Genomic DNA, 27,029 nt, shown 5'->3' with positions numbered 1-27,029 from the left:
AAAAAATTAAAATCATGGGGCGATTCAGTCCAGGATCCAACGGCACTGCCACTCTTCACAAAGGCCAAGGCCTATTTTGATGGGATTTCTCCATTGATAAATGATGAATTGTTATAGCTACGAGAGCCGGTGGCAATGTGAAGTTGATTGGTGATCGTATGGGGGACAAGAAGTTTAATGTTGTTACCATTGGCTCTTAGCTTTTCCACTGCCAATGCAACAGAGCTCATAACCTGTTGTTTTCGGACGTGAAGAATTGCCGATGTGATAATGACATTTGCATCGGGTGCTGCAGGAAGTTTTTTTCTCAAAATGAAATCCGATGGAGCCAGATGTAACTTTATGTCAATATTGACATTGGGGGGTAGCAATTGGTATATATTGAATATCTCTTGATTTAATTTTCCAACCAGATGATACTCCTGCGTCACTGCAGTAGTCAACTCGCCGTCATTATCAACACCTGATAGATATTCATAGCCCAATGATTGTCCTCTCAACTCCTTGTATGCCTTTGGTGTCACCATCATAAATTGTATGTAGCTTGCATAGTTGGATAAATTATTGCTAGTGCTCACCAATGTTCCATTAATAAATACATTAATTTGTTTGAAAAGATTGTGTAGAATACAGTTTTCATAGGAGAGACCATCGCCAGCAGTTGGAGTTGTATTATCTGACTTTTTCTTCACCACAACATTTAAATCAATAAATGTTGATGACAAATCAATGAAATAGTCTTCATTGGAAAATATTTGAAAGTGTCTATTTTCCGAGAGGAGTTGTTGGGGGTGAAATTGTTCATAGTAGCCATTCTTGACACTGACATCAACATTTTTAGCATTGAATAGATTCAATGAGGAACTAATTGATGGATATGATTCCTTGTGGGGAAGATAAGTCATCTTAAGAGAAGAAGTCCTTCTTTGATCTAACAATCTTTTTTTTCTTCTTCTTCTGCTTATTGGTCTTCCTTGTTTTATTCCTCAAAGTCCTTGTTGATGTCTTTTGCTTCCCGCCTGGGTGGAGACTGATGAGTGAATGACGTGCACACATCCTTTTCAATCCCTCCCCATTTTGTCGAGATTTTAGTTGCTCACCAACGGCTCTTACTGAAGATCTAATATTTTCTTTAACACTCTCCTTGAAATTCTTGCCCGACCCCCAGTCCTGTAGTGTGGAGGCAGCAAAATTTGATGCAGCAGGTACAAGATATTTTCTGGCAAGGGGTAGTGCAGAACGAAATAGCTTAGCAAACCAGCTACCAAGACCATAGCCAGACATTGTAGTACGCCCCTTGTAGTAGTCCAATCCATTGCCTATTTGACATGGACTCAAAGCACCAACATAGAAATCGATATCGGGACATACAAATGGAATTCTTCTATTGTTAATTTTAGGTGATTGTGCTGTCGCCAACAATGGGTCGAAAGGGACATGTAATCACTACTAAGCCTTTTGTTATTGCAAGAGGATCACCCAATTCACTTCTTATTGTTAACTGACAGAGTTCCAAATACGAAGTGTTTACAGGAACATACAGAAGATGCTTTATATTATAGTGATGAACATGATCATGAGTTGTTTTTCGTTCAAGAACACATAGAAGGGGGACATTTGAATTACCAACTCTCGATGATTCCACAAAGGATGCATATAGAAATATACAAGAGTCCGAGGCGAAACCAGGTGGATAATCAGCAAAAATAACTTGATCCATCCCGTAAATGGTGCCAGCATTCTCCCCATTGATCATATTTTGTTTAAAGCCAAGAATTTCTCTCAGATTATCATTGAGACTAATTATTTTGGCGTCAACAGGCGAGGTGATGTCTATCTTATCGTGTTGCAATGAATAATTAAAATGGAAAATTACTTTTCCTACGATATGAGATTTTTCTATTGATTGTACGACACAAATCTGTCATATTATCGTATTCAATATATTTCAATTTAGCATGTGCATATTCGCTAGATTTATGTGTTTCAACCCATTCATAGTCGACAAAGAGTGTCCAATCGAATGGTATAATTTTTATATCATACACACGATCCTTTCTCAGGAAGTCATAGGTATTTTTGAGAATATATTCGACAAGAGCCACTTCATACGCACCGTCAAATTTGATGGCGGGGGAGAATTTCGTCCGAAAATCACTTGTCGTATTCAATTCGTTGTAGAGAGGATTGGACATAAATGTTAAATTGAGACTAGTAGACAGTCCCAAAACCTTCAACATTGATCCAAAGATAAAAAGCGGATTTATGTGCTTACCACTAAACTATAAACAGTTTTTAGTTTTTTTGAGTATATGTCCATCAAGTCGTTAGAATTTTATAGATTTTATTGTTATTTTTAACCTTTTGTAGTAAACAGAGACGACACACCCACAGAGATGACACACCCACAGAGATGACACACCCACAGAGATGACACACTCATAGAGACGAGACACGCACATACACGACACACAAACAGAGTCATAGTGAGAGAGATATCCAAAAAGTTGGGTTGATCTAGGGTGGCGCGACACTCTAAGTGAGAATAATTATTCTCAATGATAATCTGAGAGACGCTCTTGGCTTTAAACAGAATATGATCAATGGAAAAAATGCTGGCACCATTTACGGGATGGATCAAGTTATTTTTGCTGATTATCCACCTGGTTTCGCCTCGGACTCTTGCATATTTCTCTATGCATCCTTTGTGGAATCATCGAGAGTTGGTAATTCAAATGTCCCCCTCCTACGTGTTCTTGAACGAAAAACAACTCATGAACTTGTTCATCACTATAATATAAAGCATCTTCAGTATGTTCCTGTAAACACTTCGTATTTGGAACTGTGTCAGTTAAAAATAAGAAGTGAATTGGGTGATCCTCTAGCAATAACAAAAGGCTTAGTAGTGATTACATGTCCTTTTCGACCCATTGTTGGCGACAGCACCATCACCTAAAATGAATAATAGAAGAATTCCATTTGTATGTCCCGATATCGATTGCTATGCTGGTGCTTTGAGTCCACGTCAAATAGGCAATGGATTGGACTACTACAAGGGGCGTACTACAATGTCTGGCTATGGTCTTGGTAGCTGGTTTGCTAGGCTATTTCTTTCTGCACTACCCCTTGCCAGAAAATATCTTGTACCTGCTGGATTAAATTTTGCTGCCTCCACACTACAGGACTGGGGGTCGGGCAAGAATTTCAATGAGAGTGTTAAGGAGAATATTAGATCTTCAGCAAGAGCCGTTGGTGAGCAACTAAAATCTCGGCAAAATGGGGAGGGATTGAAAAGGATGCGTGCACGTCATTCACTCATCAGTCTCCACCCAGGCGGGAAGCGAAGGACATCAACAAGGACTTTGAGGAATAAAACAAGGAAGACCAATAAGCAGAAGAAGAAGAAGAAGAAAAAGATTGTTAGATCAAAGGAGGACTTCTTCTCTGAAGATGACTGATATCCCCCACAAGGAATCCTATCCATCAATTAGTTACTCATTGAATCTATTCAATTCTGAAAATTTTGATTTCAGCCTCAAGTATGACTACTATGAACAAGTCCACCCCCAACAAACCCTCTCGGAAAATAAATACTTTCAAATATTTTCCAATGAAGACTATTTTATTGATTTGTCATCAACATTTATTGATTTAAATGTTGTGGTGAAGAAACACTCAGATAATACAACTCCAACTGCTGGCGATGGTCTCTCCTATGAAAACTGTATTCTACACAATCTATTCATACAAATTAATATATCTATCACTGGAACATTGGTGAGCACTATCAATGATTTATGCAACTATGCAAGCTAGATACAATTTAAGATGATGACACCAAAGGCATACAAGGAGTTGAGAGGACAATTATTGGGCTATTAATATCGATCAGGTTTTGATACTGACGGCGAGTTGACTACTGCAGTAACCCAGAAGTATCATTTGGTTGGAAAATTAAATCATGAGATATTCAATATATCCCAATGGCTACCCCCCAATGTCAAGATTGACATAATGTTACAAATGGCCCCATCGAATTTTATTTTGAGGAAAACATTTCCTGCAGCACCCCAAGCAAATGTCATTATCACATTGGCAATTCTCCACGTCCGAAAACAACAGGTTATGAGCTCTGTTGCATTGGCAGTGGAAAAGCTAAGAGCCAATGGTAATAACATAAAACTTCTTGTACCCCATACGATCACCAATCAACGTCAAATTGCCACCGCCTCCGGCAGTTATACCGATTCATCATTTATCAATGGAGAAATCCCATCAAAACTGGCCTTGGCCTTTGTGAAGAGTGGCAGTGCCGTTGGATCCTGGACTGAATCGCCCCATGATTTTAATTTTTTCGGTCTATCTAGCCTTGTGTGCAAAGTGAATGGTATTCCCCTGTACACTCTATCATTTGACAAAAAATCCTATAGAACTCTGTACGAGTTGACCAAACAATCCCTAGATCATGACTCTCATCTATTTGAAAATGGAGTAACCGATTCAATGTTTTACAAATCCAATAGGATAAATGTTCCGGGATTGCTAGGGCTTCAAAATATTACTTTAGTACGTATGGGATCTGTATGTCACGGTTATGCGTCGGCTACTACACTGACTTGAAGCGTAAAGCTAGCATCATGGGGCCAATTTGGGGCTTACTGGTAAACCCTTCCCACTAGAGATGTATCAATGGATCTAGAACCATGAGCAAAACCCAAATAATCAAGGTATTTAGTATGGAGCCATACATGTCCCAGTACAAGTCCTATTGTATACCATCGGACGTCATTGAAAAAATTCCAAGTGTTAACAATACCTTAATCATTGTTAATAGCTGTCCATCGAGTTTGAAGACAGGTCATTGGCTACGCATCTTTCAAATAGCGAAGACTATTGCATTTTTTGATCCTCTTGGCCTCACGTATTAATTCTACACGCCATACATCAGCAACTATATTGAAAGTAGTGAGAAAACTATTATTGAAAATCAACGAAGAGTACAGGATTTAACGACTAAGACATGTGGCTTTCATGCACTACTCTTTTTCATGTTCAGATGTCGTGGCTATACCTACAATCAGTTTCTCGACATCTACGTTGACTTACCTCGATTGAACGACTTTCTAGTGGAAAATATACTTACAAACGTATTTAATATTGATTTTAGTGCCTTATGAATAAAATGTTCTAAAAATGTATTTGAAATTGTTTAATAATAAATGATAAAAATTTATATACACGATAAAACGAATTTTCTACTCTATAGTTTTTATCTTCTACTATGTATAGGTTTTTGTCAACCACAACTGGTACAGGTAGATTATCTAAATTCACAGTGTACTGATCCTGATGTACTGCAATGTCAGGGTCACATTTTCTACAGTAGAGTGTAAGTTCACTCTTGTCATATCTCTTTGTATAGTCAATGATACTATTCTCATTCATTCTATAGAATTCACATGTTTCAATTTGCTTATTTAAAGCAATTTCACAAACAGTGTCCTCGAGTGTCGAATCACATTCCGTCACAGCCAAATAAAAATCAGTGGGCTTATAATCATAACACCCATTGTCTTCACAACGATGACATAGAAACCATATTCTTTTGTTGTTCCAACAGTTGAATCGCTGACCTAGCTCCTCCTCCCAGAACAATCTAAAACCACGACGATACCAATCTCGTAGCAATAAACTAAAATCACGTTTAGGGTTCTTTCCAATCATGCCGGGATATGTATTCTCCCACTGATTACATTTATCATAGTGACAATTGGAGCATAGGTGTCCTCTAGGGTGAGAGTCACACATCTCTTCAAGACAGGAATTACAACCTTTAATTTGTACAGCATATCATCTATGCAATTTACACGGGTTGTATAATCTAAACTTTTCATTATACTCATCAATCATTGTGCAATTCTCACATGATGAACAGCTGCCCAGTGTGTACATACATAGGGGACATATAAGGAACATTTTTCATGTGTTGTCACTCTCACTGCCACAATGAAACTGAGCTAGCAACAACAAAAATTGTCTGAGATAGAGAGAGAGGAGTAAAACATCCTTTAGCACCATCTTTCTCATGAAAAAAAAGTCCTAAATTTCTAAACTAATGTTTAAAAGCATTTCCACAATATCATTTTGCCTTGTTGTGATCAATATATCAATAAATTGTGTAAATGCATTTGGACCACAATGTAGAAGTTTCATACAATAGTCTAATGATGGAGAATCAGTTTTCATTATATCGACAAGTATTCCCCGAGAAAATATCCACCTTTGAATAGACAGCTCTAGAAAATCGTCATCTAGAATCAAACGTTTTTCCATAAGCATTTCTTTCTCAAATCTATCCATTTTTTTTAGAGTCCTAACACTCTCACAACCAACTACAGACTAACCAGAATTTTTTTCCACTCTAAAAAATATACGCTAGTCTACTATAGAAAGAAAAATACCATTGATTTAGAAACAATTTTATTGGGCCTAATTACAATAATAATATTCACTGATGCATTTTGTTCTCATCAATATATTTCGATAGGACATCTAATACTGCCCGAAGTTTATTTATATGGATAATATTCAGTTTTGCAGCAAAACATAGTTGTTCCTCCTACTTAAATTTCCTTAATGATATCACGTATCTGGCGATATATGTATATCGTCACATTCAAGGCATAGTCTACATAGTCACCAGTTATTTCCACAGCCACATTTGGTACTCGTATATCGTTGCTGCTGCCGGCTCCATCATTAATCTCCAATAATGTAAATGCACCACTCATTTTTCTCTACTAATATCCTCTCAAATAAACTATTCTCTCTGAATTCAATTCTCTTACTAATATGAATTGTAATGAAAACCATTCCTTTTATTCAAATCCAATCACCAATCAAGTTATCATATATTGAGCAAGCTCCCCTGTCTCTGATTGGCTCCTAAAAATGTCTACGTCAAACGGCACATTCATTGTGCAATTCATATCAATAACAAAAAACCAGTTTGATGTACGCTTCATATCTATTACACTTTTGAGCATATTCTTGTAGACGTGAATGTAGGGTTGAATGTACGCTTGAAATCTATTACACTTTTGAGCATATTCTTGTAGGCGGGAATGTAGGGTTGAAAGTACTAGATAGATTACTACTTCTGATACGCTGAATCCGATGGTGTGATTTTCATTAGAGCTCCATGACTTTTTGGGGGTATTTCCCCCTTTTTTCGAAAATAAGGCAAATTTTCTCAGGCAAGTAACTTTTGATGGTTAAAACTAAACTTAATGAAACTTATATATTTAAAATCAGAATAGAAATCTGATTCTATTGATGTATCTATGGGTATCAAAATTCTGGTTTTTAGAGTTTCGGTTACTATTGAGCCGGGTCGCTCTTTACTTACAGTTCGTTACCACGAACTGTTTGATTAAAAAGGTAAATTTTCAATTCATTTTGGGACCTCATATTTGTCTATTGACAACTAACTTTCTCTTCAAGATAGTGCGAGCACAGGAGGGATTATGAATTTTTGACTTACCCTTCCTAAGATTATTCTGATGACCTTCAAGGGATTTTGCAAAAGTCTTGGACTTGGCATTGCACTTTTATGAGGACTGACAACCCCCTTCTCTTAAATAACTCTTATGTACCCCCAAAAACTGGCTGTGTCGACCTACGAATTTTTGGCTTAAGATGTTTAATAGGGGAGCCGGTGTTTATCCTCCTGGAAAATATCCCCCCCCTGGAAGATACCCCTACGAGGAAAATACCCCCCCCCGTGACTGTTTGGTCTCTAATCACTTTCAACTTGTAAAAATAGGACTAGAACTCTCAATTTCTGATGTAATGAGCCCCCTTCGAAGTTTCTGAGACCATGAGGCGGAGGTGGGGATAAGGAAGTGGCAGTGCCTCTCCTATACGGAATTAATTCTGCTCATTTTGGGATTTAATGTTGCTCTTAACTTTCATAATAACAGCGTAGACCAAAAATGTTCCCAGAAATCAAGAGAAATTAAATATCAATTTCACATTTTCAAAATTTAAGAAAATGCACCCCCCCTTCAAGCAAAAGTTCTGGGTATGGTCCTGGGGATTATATATCATTTTCTACCTTCACCCTCTCCTCGTATCCCCCTTAGAACCAAATCTGTATTTATCTGAAGGCTCAATGAGAGTTGGGATGTTTTGACATTAAAATGCACCCTTTGAGGCTCCCTTCCTCCCTAACTTCAAAACAGTCAGAGAACCCTATTGTAGAGGTTTAAGGTCCTTATATGCAAATGTTTGGAGTTGTAAAACACCAAGGAATTTACCTAAGACAGTGAAATTTATTAAGGCCTTCAAAATATTTTTAGCTCTGTATCCAAGAGCCGTCCTCAGCAAACCACCTGTATAAATCAAATAAAAGTTACAATGAAATGAAATCTTTAAAACTGAAATTGAAAAATTAAAACAGTCCCAAGTTTGTTGCTTTTATGATGGAAAGGCAATGAGGTCTTCGTCGTTATTTAAGGATCATGGATGTGTGTTGTTCAATTTTTTTTCAGGTATAATCGTATCAAACCAAGGGTCCTAGAAGATCGAAAGAGGGCTCATTCGAACACATATAAAAGTTTAAGTGCCTTTTAGGTAACAAAACAGAATAAAGGGCAACTATAGTAGAAAGGCCTCAGGAGGTCCCACGAGAACCACGTGGTTTATGGTTTTCTCGGTGAGAATAAAAAAACATGAATTTTCTCACTTGAAAAAACATGAATTTTCTCACTTTTATGGATGTTTTCTTGGATGGTTATGGGTGTTGGTCAATTTATTTGATGTTTTTCATGTATTTCAACAGTAATTCATGTCTGTTTTATGGTTTTTGTCAGTGAGAATGAAAAAACAGGAACTTTCTCACATTTATGGATGTTAACAGCAATTTATGTTCCTGTTTTATGGTTCGTTGTCAGTGAGAATGGAAAAACAGGAATTTTCTCACTTGAAAAAACATGAATTTTCTCCCTTTTATGGTTGTTTTCTTGGATGGTTATGTGTGTTGGTCAATTTACTTGATGTTTTTCATGGATGTCAACAGCAATTCATGTCTGTTTTATGGTTTTTGTTAGTGATAATGAAAAAACAGGAACTTTCTCACATTTATGGATGTCAACAGCAATTCATTTCTCTTTTATCGTTTTTGTCAGTGAGAATGAAAAAACAGGAACTTTCTCACATTTATGGATGTCAACAGCAATTCATGTCTGTTTTATGGTTTTTGTCAGTGAGAATGAAAAAACAGGAACTTTCTCACATTTATGGATGTCAACAGCAATTTATGTCTGTTTTATGTCTTTAGGCGAACCTAACCTGAGAAATTGATTTACATAATCGGCGGGGGAATTATTGATTCACGAAGGGGAATTAAGAAACAAACATGGCTTCTTTGATCTTTAGGCTAACCTAACCTGAGAAATTGATTTACATAATCGCTAGGGTAATATATTGATTCACGAAGGGGGAATTAAGAAACATTATGGCTTTCATTAATCTTAGGTCTGAGGGATAAACGTTCTTTAGGTCAGAGAGAAAAATTAATGTTATATTTTTAAATAAGACTTCATTGACTTATACTGTCAGGAGTTAGAAATGACATCACTTGTTATCTTGGAATTATGCAGGAGGGTAAAGAGATAGAAATTATATTTTTAAATACGGATTCACTGAGCTTTAAGTCGGAGAGATAAATTAATATTCTAACGAAACCTTAATAGTGTAGCTAGGAACATTTATGAGATGGAGAGATTAACGTAGGAAAGGGTTTCCTAGAAATTTGAAATGTGAAAGCACAGAGATGCCAAAAACAAAAGGAACACGCTGAGATTACTTTTAGGGGATTATGTGGGTGAAACGGTTTTAGACATTTTAGGGAATTTTTTCGGCAAAAAAGTTAGAGATATTTTAAAAGATGATTTTAGAAAGGGTTTTAGAAGAGGTTTTGAGCGTGGTCGTTATAGTAAACAAGTTCTATTTGAACAGTGTCGTGAGGTCCTCTACCCCAACCCCAAAGGGCCCCGATCGCCCTACCCCGATCCAAAGGGCTCCGATCTCCATACCCCAATCCCGAAGGAACCCCTGGTCCCCAAAGGTTCCCCAGGCTCCCCTCTGGTCCCCCTAACCCCCAAAGACCATTCCTGGGTCCCCGTTTTGGTTGGTATATTTTGTCCGAAACATATGATTTTGGTTGGATGGGTGGCGATTTTTGATGTGTCTGGGTTGGCTTTCTTAGTAGTTCATTGGGCTGTGTAGTCTGAAACCTATGATTTTGGATGGGTGGTTTCCTATTTTGACTTTTCTGAGCTGGATTTCTTAGCCTTTCATAGGTGTGTGTTGTCAGAAAATTATGATTTGGGATGTGTAGTTTTCTATTTGGACTTTTCAGAGCTAGGATTCTTAGTCTGTCATAGGTGTTTGTTGTCTGAAACTTCTAGTTTGGGATGAGTAGTTTGCTATTTCAGACTTTTATTAGCTAGGCTTTCCTAGTATATCGTAGGTGAATGTTGTCAGAAAATTATGATTTGGGATATGTAAATTACTATTTCGGGCTTTTCTGAGCTAGATTTCTTAGTCCCTCATAGGTGTTTGGTGTCTGAAACCTATAGTTTGGGATGAGTAGTTTGCTATTTTTGACTTTTCTGAGCTAGGTTTTTTAGCCTTTCATAGGTGTGTGTTGTCAGAAACTTATGATTTGGGATATGTAAATTACTATTTTTGTCTTTTCAGAGCTAGATTTCTTAGCCTTCCATGGGTGTTTGGTGTCTCAAACCTATAGTTTGGGGTGAGTAGTTTGCTTTTTGAAGTTTCAGAGCTTGATTTCTTATACTTTCGTGTGTGTGTGTTGTATGAAAATTATGATTTGGGATATGTAAATTGCTATTTCGGGCTTTTCTAAGCTAGATTTCTTAGTCTTTCGTTGGTGTGTGTTGTCTGAAACCTATGATTTGGGATTTGTAGTTTTGCTTTTTGGACTTTTCAGAGCTAGGATTCTTAGTCCCTCATAGGTGTTTGTTGTCTGAAACCTATAGTTTGCGATGAGTAGTTTACTATTTCAGTCTTTTCTGAGCTAAGGTTTCTTAGTATTTCATAGGTGTGTGTTGTCTGAAAACTTATGACTTGAGATGCCTAATTTGCTATTTCAGGCCTTTCTGAGCTAAGGTTTCATAGTATTTCGTAGGTGAATGTTGTCTGAAACTTATGATTTGGGATATGTAAATTACTATTTCGGGCTTTTTTAAGTTAGATTTCTTAGTCTTTTCTTGGTGTGTGTTGACTGAAACCTATGATTTGGGATATAAGGTTCTTAGTATTTCGTAGGTGTGTGTTGTCTGAAACCTATGATTTGGGATTTGTAGTTTGCTTTTTGGACTTTTCAGAGCTAGGATTCATAGTCCCTCATAGGTGTTTGTTGTCTGAAACCTATACTTTGGGATTAGTAGTTTGCTATTTCAGGCTTTTCTGAGCTAAGGTTTCCTAGTATTTCGTAGGTGTGTGTTGTCTGAAACTTCTGATTTGAGGTGTGTAATTTGCTATTTCAGGCTTTTCTGAGCTAAGGTTTCATAGTATTTCGTAGGTGAATGTTGTCTGAAACCTATGATTTGGAATATGTAAATTACTATTTCGGGCTTTTCTAAGCTAGATTTCATAGTCTTTTGTTGATGTGTGTTGTCTGAAACCAATGATTTGGGATGGCTGGGTTGCTATTTTTGACTTTTCTGAGCGGGATTTCTTAGCCTTTCATAGGTATGTGTTGTCTGAAACCTATGATTTGGGATGGTTAATTTGCTATTTTTGACTTTTCTGAGCTAGGTTTTTTAGCCTTTCATAGGTATGTGCTGTCAGAAAATTATGTTTTGGGATTTGTAGTTTGCTTTATAGACTTTTCAGAGCTAGGATTCTTAGTCCCTCATAGGTGTTTGTTGTCTGAAACCTATAGTTTGGGATGACTAGTTTGCTATTTCAAGCTTTTCTGAGCTAAGGTTTCTTAGTATTTCATAGGTGTGTGTTGTCTGAAACTTATGATTTGAGGTATGCAATTCGCTATTTCCGACTTTTCATAACCAGATTTCTTAGTCTTTCGTAGGTATGTGGTGTCTGAAACCTATGATTTGGGATGTGTGGGTTGCTATTTTTTTACTTTTCTGAGCTGGATATGTTACCCTTTCGTAGGTGTGTGTTGACTGAAACCTATGATTTGGGAATGAGTGGTTTGCTATTTTTGACTTTTCTGAGCTAGATTTCTTAGCATTTCATAGGTGTGTGCTTTCAGAAAATTAAGATTTGGGAGGTGTAGTTTGCATTTTGAACTTTTCAGAGCTAGAATTCTTAGTACCTCATAGGTGTTTGTTGTCTGAAACTTCTAGTTTGGGATGAGTAGTTGGATATTTCAGGCTTTACTGAGCTAAGGTTTCTTATTATTTCGTAGGTGAAGCTTCCACGTCAGTTTTAAGTTCACCAAGACATAAGAAATTTAAAGTTCAGTTCTAATTTTTCCATAGAAGATAGGAAAAGTTATACTATGATTGTGATTATTTTCTATGAAGATAGAAAGTTCCACTTTAATTCTAAGTCTTCTTAAATTCAGTTCCGACTTTTCTCAAAGAGATGAAAAAATTTAAAGTTCAATTTAAAATTTTCTCAACAAAGTCAAGGAAAGTTCAAGTTCTCTTCTGAATTTTCTCAATGAAAAAGAAATTAGTCATTGATAATTTCGATTATTCCAAATAATATAAAAATTGTCCACTTTAGTCCAGATCTGTCTCGAAGAGATGAAAAATTTAAAATACTATTCCAAATTTTTCATAGAAGATAGAAAAGTTCAAGTTCTCTTCTGAATTTTACCAAAGAACACATTTCAATTCTAATTTCTCCAGAGAAAACATAAATCTTCCACTTCAGTTCATTATTTCACAAAGACATAAAGAAATTTAGAGTTCTATTCTAAATTTTTCGGTGGAAGATAGAAAAAGTAATACCATACTTGTGAATATTTTCACGGAAGATAAAAAGTTCTAGTTCAATTTTAAATTTTCTCAACGAAGTGAAGAAAAGTTCAAGTTCTCTACTGAATTTTACCAAAGAACACAATTCAATTCTAATTTATCCAGAGAAAATAAAAATGTTCCACTTAAGATCTTTATTTCACAAGGACATAAATAAATTTAAAGTTCAATTCTAAATTTGTCGGTGGAAGATAGAAAAAGTAATACCATACTTTTGAATATTTTCCCGGAAGATAAAAAGTTCTAGTTCAATCTAAAATTTTCTCAACGAAGTGAAGAAGAATTTAAGTTCTCTTCTGGATTCTACCAAAGAACACAATTCAATTCTAATTTCACCATAGAAAATAAAAATCTTCCACTTCAGTTCTATATTTCACAAAGACATAAAGAAATTTAGAGTTCAATTCTAAATTTTTCGGTGGAAGATAGAAAAAGTAATACCATACGTGTGAATACTTCCACGGAAGATAAAAAGTTGTAGTTCAATTTAAAATTTTCTCAACGAAGTAAAGAAAAGTTCAAGTTCCCTACTGAATTTTACCAAAGAACACAATTCAATTCTAATTTCTCCAGAGAAAACAAAAATCTTCCACTTAAGTTCTTTATTTTACAATGACATAAAGAAATTTAGAGTTCAATTCTAAATTTTTAGATGGAAGATATGAAAAGCAATACCATACTTGTGAATATTTTCCCGGACGATGAAAAGTTCTAGTTCAATTCAAAATTTTCTCAACGAAGTGAAGAAGAATTCAAGTTCTCTTCTGAATTTTACCAAAGAACACAATTCAATTCTAATTTCACAAGAGAAAATAAAAATCTTCCACTTAAGTTCTTTATTTCACAAAGACATAAAGAAATTTAAAGTTCAATTCTAATTTTTTTGGTGGAAGATAGAAAAAGTAATACCATACTTGTGAATATTTTCTCGAACAGATGAAAAATTTAAAATTCTGTTCCAAATTTTTCACAGAAGATAAAAAAGTTCAAGTTCTCTTCGGAATTTTACCAAAGAACATAATTCAATTCTAATTTCTCCAGAGAAAACAAAAATCTTACACTTCAGTTTTTTATTTCACAAAGACATAAAGAAATTTAGAGTTAAATTCTAAATTTTTCGGTGGAAGATAGAAAAAGTAATACCATACATGTGGATATTGTCTCGGAAGATAAAAAGTTGTAGTTCAATTTTAAATTCTCTCAACGAAGTGAAGAAAAATTCAATTTCTCTTCTAAATTTTACCAGAGAACACAATTCAATTCTAATTTCACCAGAGAAAATCTAAATCTTCCACTTAATTTCTTTATTTCACAAAGACATAAAGAAATTTAAAGTTCAATTCTAAATTTGTCGGTGGAAACAAGAAAAAGTAACAGTATACTTGTGAATCTTTTCCCTGAAGATAAAAATGTCTAGTTCAATTGGTATTTTTCTCAACAAAGTGAAAAAACTTCAAGTTATCTTCTGAATTTTACCAGAGAACACAATACAATTCTAATTTCACCAGAGACAATAAAAATCTTCCACTTCAGTTCTATATTTCACAAAAACATAAAGAAATTTAAAGTTCAATTCTAAATTTTTCGGTAGAAGATAGAAAAAGTAATACCATACCTGTGAATATTTTCTCGAAGAGATGAAAAATTTAAAATACTGTTCCAAATTTTTCACAGAAGATAAAAAGTTCATGTTCTCTTCGGAATTTTACCAAAGAATACACTTCAATTCTAATTTCTCCAGAGAAAATAAAAATATTCCACTTAAGTTCTTTATTTCACAAAGACATAAAGAAATTTAAAGTTTTATTCTAAATTTTTCGGTTGAAGATATAAAAAGTGATACTATACATGTAAATATTTTTTCGTAAGATAAAAAGTTCTAGTTCAATTTACAATTTTCTCAACAAAGTGAAGAAAAGTTCAATTTCTCTTCTCAATTTTACGCAAGAACACAATTCAATTCTAATTTCACCAGAGAAAATAAAAATCTTCCACTTCAGTTAATAATTACACAAGGACATAAAGAAATTTAAAGTTCAATTCTAAATTTTTTGGTGGAAGATAGAAAAAGTAATACCATACTTGTGAATATTTTAACGGAAGATAAAATTTCTAGTACAGTTTAAAATTTTCTCAACGAAGTGAAGAAAAGTTCAAGTTCTTTTCTGAACTTTACCAAAGAACTCACTTCAATTCTAATTTCTCCAGAGAAAATAAAAATCTTCCACTTCAGTTTTAAGTTCCACAATGAAATAAAGAAATTTAAAGATATATTATAAATTTTTAGATGAAAGATAGAAAAAGTAATACTATGACTGTGATTATTTTCCATGAAGATCAAAAGTTTCACTTTATTTATAATTTTTCTTAAATTCAGTTCTGATTTTTCTCAAAGAGATGAACAATTTAAAGTTCTGGTCCAAATTTTTCATAGAAGATAGAAAAAGTTATACATTGAGTGTGAATATTCAACATGAAGATAAGGAACTCCACTTTAATTCAGAGCTTTCTCGAAGAAGTGCAAAATGTTCAAGTTCTCTTCTGAATTTTCTTAAAGAAGAGAAAAAGTTAGCTCAATTCTGAATTTGACCAATGAAAATGAAAAAACCTTCCACTTCAATTCATAATATCTCAAAGACATAAGAAATTGTAAGTTCAGTTCAAAGTTTGTCTGTAGAATATAGGAAAATCTAAAAAATGAGGGCGATTATTTTTCCGTGAAAATGAACAGTTTTACTTAATTCTAATTTTCTTAAATCTTATTCTAATTTTTCGCAGTGACGTGAAAAATTTAAATTTCTGTTCCAAATTTTTCATAGAAGATAGAAAAAGATATACATTGATTTTTGATATTCAACACGAAGATAAGGTGCATCACTTGAATTCTGAGTTTTCTCGAAGAAGCGCAAAATGTTCAAGTTCTCTTCTGAATTTTCTTAAAGAAGATAAAAAAGTTAGCTCAATTCTGAATTTTACCAATGAAAATGAAAAAAGCTTCCACTTCAGTTCTTAATTTATCAAAGACATAAAAAATTCAAAGTTTTCTTCTAATTTTTCCAAGAAAATAAAAAGGTTCCACTTCAGTTCTGGTTTTTTCTCAAAGAGATGAAAAATTTAAAGTTCTATTCTAATTTTAAATAAAATTTTAGCTCCTTTGTCTTATGGATTTACCCCTCAAATTTTTAAATTAAAAAATGAGTGACTCGTTCTATTATCAAAGACAATCGTTCAAACTCGTTCATCTAACCTCCAAAACAATAGGTTAGGTTAGGTATAAATAAATATTAATAAATAAATAGAAAAATTTCTACATGTTTAATTTATGTTAGGTTAGGTTAACTTATAATGAGCGCTCATGATAAGTTAACCTAACCTTTTCTGGCGAGTATGGTTAGGTTAGGTTAGGCTATATTAAGTTAGGTTAGAGTAGGTTAGGTTAAGTTAGGTTAGGTTAGCCTACGTACGCTTCACTTAGGTTAGCTTAGGTTAGGTGAGAGACAGGCAAAAAGTTAGGTGTATGATTAGGTTAGGTTTGATTAAGTTAGGTTAGGTTAGGCTAGGTTAGCCTACGTACGCGCGCGTACGTAGGCTGACCTAGCCTAACCTAACTTAACCTAAACTAACTTAATCTAACCTAACCTAACCTAATCATACACCTAACTTTTTGCCGGTCTCTCACCTAACCTAAGCTAACCTAAATGAAGCGTACGTAGGCTAACCTAACCTAACTTAACCTAACCTAATCTAACCTAACTTAATATAGCCTAGCCTAACCTAACCATACTCGCCAGAAAAGGTTAGGTTAACTTATAATGAGCGCTCATGATAAGTTAAACTAACCTAACCTAACTTAAACATGTAGAAATGTTTATATTTATTTATTAATATTTATTTATAACTAACCTACCCTATTGTTTTGGAGGTTAGATGAACGACTTTGAACGATTGTCTTTAATAATAGAACGAGTCAATCATTTTTTAATTTAAAAATTTGAGGGGTAAATCCATAAGACATAGGAGATAAAATTAAATTTAAAATTAGAATAGAACTTAAAATTTTTCATCTATTTGAGAAAAAACCAGAACTGAAGTGGAACATTTTTATTTTCTTGGAAAAATTAGAAGAGAAATTTGAATGTTTTATGTCTTTGAGAAATTAAGAACTGAAGTGGAAGCTTTTTTCATTTTCATTGGTAAAATTCAGAATTGAGCTAACTTTTTTATCTTATTTAAGAAAATTCAGAAGAGAACTTGAACATTTTGCACTTCTTCGAGAAAACTCAGAATTAAAGTGATGCACCTTATCTTCATGTCGAAGATTCAAAATAAATGTATAACTTTTTCTATATTCTATTAAAAATTTGGAACTAAAATTTAAATTTTTCATATGTTTGCAAAAACTAGGAACTGAATTTAAGAAAATTATAATTAAATGGAAACTTTTTATCTTAACTGGAAAATAATCACAATCATAGTTTAATTTTTCCTATCTTCTACAGAAAAATTTAGAACTGAACTTTAAATTTTTTATGTCTTTGAGAAATTATGAACTGAAGTGGAAGGTTTTTTCATTTTCATTGGTAAAATTCAGAATTGAGCTAACTTTTTCTCTTCTTTAAGAAAATTCAGAAGAGAACTTGAACATTTTGCACTTCTTCGAGAAAGCTCTGAATTAAAGTGGAGTTCCTTATCTTCATGTTGAATATTCACAATCAATGTATAACTTTTTATATATTATATGAAAAATTTTGAACATAACTTTAAATTTTTCATTTATTTCAGAAAAATCCGAACTGAATTTAAGAAAAATTATAAATAAAGTGAAACTTTTGATCTTCATGGAAAATAATCACAATCATAGTATTACTTTTTCTTTCTTTCATCTAAAAATTTAGAATAGAACTGTTAAATTTCTCTATTTCATTTTGGAACTTAAAACTGAAGTGGAAGATTTTATTTTCTCTGGAGAAATTAGAATTGAAGTGTGTTCTTTGGTAAAGTTCAGAAGCGAACTTGAACTTTTCTTTACTTCGTTGAAAAAGTTTTAAATTAAACTACAACTTTTGATCTTCCGTGAAAATATTCAAGAGTATTATATTACTTATTCTATCTTCCACGGAAAAATTTAGAATTGAACTTTACATTTCTGTGTGTCCTTGTTAAATAAATAGATTAAATGGAAGATTTTTATTTTATATGGTGAAATTAGAATTGAATTGTGTTCTTTAGTAAAATTGAGATGAGAAATTGAACTTTTATTAACTTAATTGAGGAAATTGTAAATTTAACTATAACTTTTTATCTTCCGGGAAAATATTCACAATTATAGTATTACTTTTTCGATCTTCCACAGAAAAATTTAGAATTTAACTTTAATTTCTTTATGTCTTTGTGAAATAATGAACTTAAGTGGAAGATTTTCATTTTCTCTGGTGAAATTAGAATTGAAATGTGATCTTTGGTAAAATTCCGAAGAGAAATTGAACTTTTTTATCTTCTGTGAAAAATTTGGAACAGTATTTTAAATTTTTCATCTCTTCGAGAAAATATTCACAGGTATGGTATTACTTTTTGCTATCTTCCACCGAAAAATTTAGAATTGAACTTTAAATTTCTTTATGTCTTTGTGAAATATAGAACTGAAATGAAAGATTTTTATTTTTTCATGTAAAATTAGAATTGAATTGTGTACTCTGGTAAAATTCAGAAGATAACTACAATTTTTCCTCAATCTGTATAAAAAAATTTAAATGGAAATCTACATTCTTGTCTTGCGGTAAAATATTCACAAGTATAGCGCTACTTTTTCTTTTTTCCATCAAAAAAATTTGGATTGAACTTAAAATTTCCTTCTGTCTTTTTTTAATTAATAACAGAAGTGGTAGAATTTGATTTTCTCTGGTGAAATTAGAATTGAATTGTATTCTTTGGTAAAATTCAGAAGAGAACTTAAATTTTTCTTTACTTCGTTGAGAAAATTTTAAATTGATCTAGAACTTTTTATTTTCCTGGAAAATATTCACAAGTATGATATTACTTTTTCTATCTTCCACCGAAAAATTTAGAATTGAACTCTAAATTTCTTTATGTCTTTGTGAAATAAAGAACTGAAGTGAAAGATTTTTTTTTTCTCTGGATAAATTAGAATTGAATTATGTTCTTTGGTAGAATTCCGAAGAGAACTTGAACTTTTTTATTTTCTGTGAAAAATTTGTAACATTATTTAAAATTTTTCTTTTTTTCGAGGAAATATTCACAAGTATGGTGCTACTTTTTCTATCTTCCACTAAAAAAATTAGAATTGAAATTTAAATCTCCGTATGTCTTTTTGAATAAAGAACATAAGTGGAAGATTTTTATTTTCTCTTGTGAACTTAGAATTGAATTGTGTTCTTTGGCAAAATTCAAAAGGGAACTTGAATTATTCTTCACTTCGTTGAGAAAATTTTGTATTGAACTAAAACTTTTTATCTTCTAGTAAAATATTCACAAGTATGCCCTTGCTTTTTCTATCTTCCATAAAAAAATTTTGAATTGAAATCTAAATTTCTTTATATCATTGTTAAATACAGAACTTAAGTGGAAGATTTTTGTTTTCTCTTGAGAAGTTAGAATTGAATTGTGTTGGTTGGTAAAATTCAGTAGAGAAATTGAACTTTTCTTCACTTCGTTGAGAAAATTTTAAATTGAACTAGAACTTTTTATCTTCCGTGAAAATATTCACACGTATGGTATTACTTTTTCAATCTTCCACCGAAAAATTTAGAATTGAACTTTAAATTTCTTTATGTCTTTGTGAAATAAAGAACTGAAGTGGAAAATTTTTATTTTCTCTGGTGAAATTAGAATTGAATTGTGTTCTTTGGTAGAATTCAGAAGAGAACTTGAATTCTTCTTCACTTCGTTGAGAAAATTTTCATATGAACTAGAACTTTTTATCTTCCGGGAAAATATTCACATGTATGGTATTACTTTTTCTATCTTCCACTGAAAAATTTAGAAATGAAATTTAAATTTCTTTATGTCATTGTGAAATAAAGAACTTAAGTGGAATATTTTTATTTTCTCTTGATATATTAGAATTGAATAGTGTTATTTGGTAAAATTCAGTAGGGAGCTTGAACTTTTATTCACTTCGTTCAGAACATTTAAAATTTAAATAGAACTTTTTATCTTCCGTGAAAATATTCACAAGTATGGTATTACTTTTTCTATCTTCCACCGAAATTTTAGAATTGAACTCTAAATTTCTTTATGTCTGTGTGAAATAAAGAACTGAAGTGGAAGATTTTTGTTTTCTCTGGAGAAATTAGAATTGAATTGTGTTCTTTAGTAAAATTCCGAAGAGAACTTGACCTTTTTTATCTTCTGTGAAAAATTTGAAACAGTATTTTAAATTTTTCATCTCTTCGAGACAGATCTGAACTAAAGTGGAAAATGTTTATATTATTTGGAAAAATAGAAATGATCAATGACTAATTTCTTTTTCACTGAGAAAATTCAGAAGAGAACTTGAACTTTCCTTGACTTCGTTGAGAAAACTTTAAATTGAACTTTAAATTTTTTCATCTCTTTGAGAAAAGTCGAAACTGAATTTAAGAAAATTTAGAATTAAAGTGGAACTTTCTATCTTCACAGAAAATAATCACAATCATAGTATAACTTTTCCTATCTTCTATGGAAAAATTAGAACTGAACTTTAAATTTTTTATGTCTTGGTGAGCTTAAAACTGACGTGGAAGCTTCACCTACGAAATAATAAGAAAACTTAGCTCAGAAAAGCCTGAAATATCCAACTACTCATCCCAAACTAGAAGTTTCAGACAACAAACACCTATGAGGGACAAAGAAACCTTGCTCTGAAAAGTCTAAAAAGCAAACTACACCTCCCAAATAATAATTTTCTGACAACACACACCTATGAAAGGCTAAGAAGTCTAGCTCAGAAATGTCAAAAATAGCAAACCACTCATTCCCAAATCATAGGTTTCAGTCAACACACACCTAAAAAAGGCTAAGAAATCCAGCTCAGAAAAGTAAAAAAATAGCAACCCACACATCCCAAATCATTGGTTTCAGACACCACATACCTACGAAAGACTAAGAAATCTGGTTATGAAAAGTCGGAAATAGCAAATTGCATACCTGAAATCATAAGTTTCAGACAACACACACCTATGAAACACTAAGAAACTTTAGCTCAAAAAAGCTTGAAATAGCAAACTATTCATCCCAAACTATAGGTTTTAGACAACAAACACCTATGAGGGACTAAGAATCCTAGCTCTAAAAAGTCTATAAAGCAAACTAAAAATCCCAACTCATATTTTTCTGACAGCACAAACATATGAAAGGCTAAGAAACCTAGCTCAGAAAAGTCAAAAATAGCAAATTAACCATCCCAAATCATAGGTTTCAGACAACACAGACCTATGAAAGTCTAAGAAATCCAGCTCAGAAAAGTCAAAAATAGCAACCCACCCATCCAGAACCATTGGTTTCAGACAACAAACATCAACAAAAGACTATGAAATCTATCTTAGAAAAGCCCGAAATTGAAATTTATATATCCCAAATCATACGTTTCAGACAACATTCACCTACGAAATACTATGAAACATTAGCCCAGAAAAGCCTAAAATAGAAAATTACACACCTCAAATCATAAGTTTCGGACAACACACACCTATGAAATACTAGGAAACCTTAGCTCAGAAAAGCCTGAAATAGCAAACTACTCATCCCAAACTAGAGGTTTTAGACAACAAACACCTATGATGGACTATGAATCCTAGCTCTGAAAAGTTCAAAAATCAAACTAAAAATCCCAAATCATAGGTTTCAGACAACACACACCAACGAAAAACTAAGAACCTTATATCACAAAACAAAGGTTTCAGTCAAAAAAAACCAGCAAAATACTCAGAAATCTAGCATAGAAAAGCCCGAAATAGTAATTTACATATCACAAATCATGAGTTTCAGACAACATACAACTACTAAATAATATGAAACATTAGATCATAAAGGCCTTAAATATCAAATTAGACACCTCAAGTAATAAGTTTCAGACAAGACACACCGATAAAATAATGAGAAACCTTAGCTAAGAAAAGCCTGAAATAGCCAACTACTGATCCCAAGCTATAGGTTTCAGACACCGAACACCTATGTGTGGATAAAAATCTTAGCTCTGAAAAGTCCGAAAAGCAAAATTTCAAATCCCAAATCATAGGTTTCAGTCAACACACACAAACGAAAGACTAAGAAATCTAACTTAGAAAAGCCCGAAATAGTAATTTACATATCCAAAATCATAAGTTTCAGTCAAGAAACATCCACGAAAGTCTAAGAAATCCAGCTCTGAAAAGTCCAAAAGCAAACTACTCATCCCAACCTATAGGTTTCAGACAACAAACACCTGTGAAAGGCTAAAAAATCTAGCTCAGAAAAGTGAAAAATAGTAATTTACATATCCCAAATCATAAGTTTCTGACAACACACACCTATGAAAGGCTAAGAAACCTAGCACAGAAAAGTCAAGAATAGCAAACTGCTCATCCCAAACTATAGGTTTGAGACAACAAACACCTATGAGGGACTAAGAAATCTAGCTCAGAAAAGCCTGAAATAGTAATTTACCTATCCCAAATCATAATTTTATGACAACATTCACCTACGATATACTAGGAAAGCCTAGCTCATAAAAGTCTGAAATAGCACACTACTCATCCCAAACTAGAAGTTTCAGACAACAAACACCTATGAGAGACTAAAAATCCTAGCTCTGAAAAGTCCAAATAGCAAACTACACATCCCAAATCATAATTTTCTGACAACACACACCTATGAAAGGATATGAAATCCAGCTCAGAATAGTCAAAATAGCAATCCACTCATCCCAAATCTTAGGTTTCAGACAACACATACCTATGAAAGACTAAGAAATCCAACTCAGAAAATTAAAAAATAGCAACCCATACACCCCAAATCATAGGTTTCAGACAACAAACATCAACGAAAGACGGGGCCGGGGGAGGGCCTTTGGGGGTCTGGGGGGCCGGGTGGGAGCCCTGGGAACCTTTGGGGACGGGGGGGTTCGTTGGGGTTTGGGGTATGGGGATTGGAGCCCTTTGGATCGGGGTAGGGCGATCGGGGCCCTTTGGGGTTGGGGTAGAGGACCTCACGACACTGTTCAAATAGAACTTGTTTACTATAACGACCACACTCATAACCTCTTCTAAAACCTTTTCTAATATCATCTTTTAAAATGTCTCTAACTGTTTCGCCGAAATAATTCCCTAAAATGTCTAAAACCGTTTCACCTAAATAATCCCCTAAAAGTAATCTCAGCATGTTCCTTTTGTTTTTGGCATCTCTGTGCTTTCACATTTCAAATTTCTAGGAAACCCTTTCCTACGTTAATCTCTTCATCTCATAAATGTTCCTAGCTACACTATTAAGGTTTCGTTAGAATATCAATTTATCTCTCCGACTTAAAGCTCAGTGAAACCGTATTTAAAAATAGAATTTCTATCTCTTTAGCCTCCCGCATAATTCCAAGATAACAAGTGATGTCATTTCTAACTCCTGACAGTAAAGATCAATGAAGCCCTATTTAAAAATTATTTGAAAAAAACTACGTTTTCTAAAGAGTTAAAGAGGCTGAGTTACAAGGTCGAACCTTAAAACGTACAGGGATTAGGAGGCACAGTTGGGGGGCTGCCGCCCCCAAACCCCCGCTTTCGCAGCCTTTAAATATAAAAAAAAAATTTCTTTAAACTGAAAGTAAGGAGCGACATTAAAACTTAAAAAGAACAGAAATTATTCCGTATATGAAAGAGGCTGTGCCCTCCTCAACGCCTCGCTCTTTACGCTAAAGTTTTTATTGTTTAAAAAAAGAGTTGTGAGAAAGTCAAACTTTAGCGTAAAGATCGAGGCGTTGAGGAGGGCACAGCCTCTTTCATATACGGAATAATTTCTGTTCGTTTTAAGTTTTAATGTCGCTCCTTACTTTCAGTTTAAAGAATTTTTTTTATATTTAAAGGCTGCGAAAGCGGGGGTTTGGGGGCGGCAGCCCCTAACTGTGCCTCCTAATCCCTGTACGTTTTAAGGTTCGACCTTGTAACTCAGCCTCTTTAACTCTTTAGAAAACGTAGTTTTTTTCAAATAATTTCTGCACGTTTTTGTACAGTTTATTACTTATTATTGCTTGACTAACTGTTAGCTGATCGTGTCAGGAGTTAAAGTTGGGGGGCTGCCGCCCCCAAACCCCCCGCTCTTGAACATTCTTATGTTAAGGCTTTTAATTCCTGAATACTCAAATCACGTCGTACAGGGTGCCTCCTAATCCCTGTACGTTTTAAGGTTCGAACTTGTGACTCAGCCTCTTTAACAGCCCCCAACTGTGCCTCCTAATCCCTGTACGTTTTAAGGGTCGACCTTGTAACTCAGCCTCTTTAACTCTTTAGAAAACGTAATTTTTTTCAAATAATTTAAAAAAGAAACTGATTTTCTTTTCAAAGTATATAAAAAAGTTGCTCTGATGGTGAATCGAACCCGAGTTTTCTGTTTGGAAGTCTGAAGTCTCAGCCGCTGGACTATACAAACACAATAGTAATTGCTGTTTAGCAAATAGAAGGTATTTTCGACGCAAGCAAATTCCCAAAAATCTTGATATGTGGTTTTTGGAAAACAGGGAAGGAGTGATCAGATTGAGCTGAAATTTCGACGATAAGCTCCCAGGCCCCAGGAAAGCTTATCCTCTAAATTTCAGCCCGATCGAACAACGTTAAAGGGGGGTTGTGGAGGGAAAAATTAACATGGGCTAATATAGGAAAACGAGGTTTTTCGTAAATGTAAATTCGGGGGATAATTTTTTCGGTCTGAAAATATCAAAAGGCCCTAACAGGTCGAATTCTGCTTCGAATGAGTCCTCATTCAACCGGATCCGTTGCCAACTGTGGCCTGTAGGCGTGGCTAACAAAAAAAAAAGAGATGATGATGAATTTTAAGTGGCTATATTTGGTTTTTGAAAACAGGGAAGAAGTGATCGGATTGAGCTGAAATTTCGAGGATAAGCTCCCGGGCCCTAGGAAAACCTACCCTCTAAATGTCAGCCCAATCAGACAACGTTAAAGGGGGGCTTTGGTTGGAGGGTCCAAACTTCCGGCCCAGTTTACCCCATGAAGATAAAGTCGGAGGAGGATGAAATTTTGCAAGTTTCTTAGTTTGAGCTTGGGCTACAAAATGCAATTACCGCCGTCTCTCTGCGACCGCTAGGACCGGAAATCGCTTAACATTGTGGTGGGTCGCCTCTTTATAGAGGCACAAGTGTGCCTCCTTGATAGAATATTAATTTTTCTCTCTGACCTAAAGAACGTTTATCCCTCAGACCTAAGATTAATGAAAGCCATAATGTTTCTTAATTCCCCCTTCGTGAATCAATATATTACCCTAGCGATTATGTAAATCAATTTCTCAGGTTAGGTTAGCCTAAAGATCAAAGAAGCCATGTTTGTTTCTTAATTCCCCTTCGTGAATCAATAATTCCCCCTCCGATTATGTAAATCAATTTCTCAGGTTAGGTTCGCCTAAAGACATAAAACAGACATAAATTGCTGTTGACATCCATAAATGTGAGAAAGTTCCTATTTTTTCATTCTCACTGACAAAAACCATAAAACAGACATGAATTGCTGTTGACATCCATAAATGTGAGAAAGTTGCTGTTTTTTCATTCTCACTGACAAAAACCATAAAACAGACATAAATTGCTATTGACATCCATAAATGTGAGAAAGTTCCTGTTTTTTCATTCTCACTGACAAAAACCATAAAACAGACATGAATTGCTGTTGACATCCATAAATGTGAGAAAGTTCCTGTTTTTTCATTCTCACTGACAAAAACCATAAAAGAGAAATAAATTGCTGTTGACATCCATAAATGTGAGAAAGTTCCTGTTTTTTCATTCTCACTGACAAAAACCATAAAACAGACATGAATTGCTGTTGACATCCTTGAAAAACATCAAAGAAATTGACCAACACACATAACCATCCAAGAAAACAACCATAAAAGTGAGAAAATTCATGTTTTTTTAAGTGAGAAAATTCATGTTTTTTCATTCTCACTGACAACGAACCATAAAACAGACATAAATTGCTGTTGACATCCATAAATGTGAGAAAGTTCCTGTTTTTTCATTCTCACTGACAAAAACCAAAAAACAGACATGAAATACTGTTGACATCCATGAAAAACATCAAATAAATTGACCAACACCCATAACCATCCAAGAAAACATCCATAAAAGTGAGAAAATTCATGTTTTTTCAAGTGAGAAAATTCATGTTTTTTTATTCTCACTGAGAAAACCATAAACCACGTGGTTCTCGTGGGACCTCCTGAGGCCTTTCTACTAACTATCTCCCTTCCCCTGTCCCTTTTCTCCCCAAAAACATCGGAAGGAAATTTTGAGATGTCCATTTGGCTCATCATAATTGACAGATCCAATAAATATGCCTCTGGGGATGACAAGATCCCCCACAACCCTTGGGGGAAAAGCTCCTAAGTTTTGTGATTTGTCAATTGCTTACATATAGTATTTGTTATTCGAAACATACGGACATTTTCGCGATGGAATTTTCATTGGGGGAGGAATTGTTTCGGAGGAATTTTCAATGGGAAGAAAATTTTCTGAGAAGAATTTCGTTTCAGCTGGGATCAAATTGAATGACAAGATCAAATTGAATGACAATGGATCAAATTGAATAATTATTTAATAATTATTAAATAATTTAAAAAAAAGGCCAGAACCGCCACTGTCATTAGCGCATAATTTCATTCTTAGGGGTATCTTCCCCCTGGAAGATACCCCTACGAGGAAAATACCCCCCTCCCCGTGACTGTTTGGTCTCTAATCACTTTCAACTTCTAAAAATAGGACTAGAACTCTCAATTTCTGATGTAATGAGCCCCCTTCGA

The 27,029-nt window shown here is 34.0% G+C and overlaps 1 protein-coding gene across 1 annotated transcript in view; it reads left to right on the top strand.

Annotated features, from left to right (window-relative positions):
* Nucleotides 1-27,029, top strand: part of LOC148956506 (uncharacterized) — a 397,828-nt gene that overhangs the window by 267,800 nt on the left and 102,999 nt on the right. The window lies entirely within an intron of this gene.

Source organism: Artemia sp. Qi Xiang Cuo, chromosome 1 (genome assembly GCF_049724085.1).
Source record: "Artemia sp. Qi Xiang Cuo chromosome 1, ASM4972408v1, whole genome shotgun sequence".
Classification (NCBI taxonomy): Eukaryota; Metazoa; Arthropoda; class Branchiopoda; order Anostraca; family Artemiidae; genus Artemia; species Artemia sp. Qi Xiang Cuo.
Note: the sequence above shows the minus strand (reverse complement) of the source record. Positions and strands in the feature narration are given on the sequence as shown.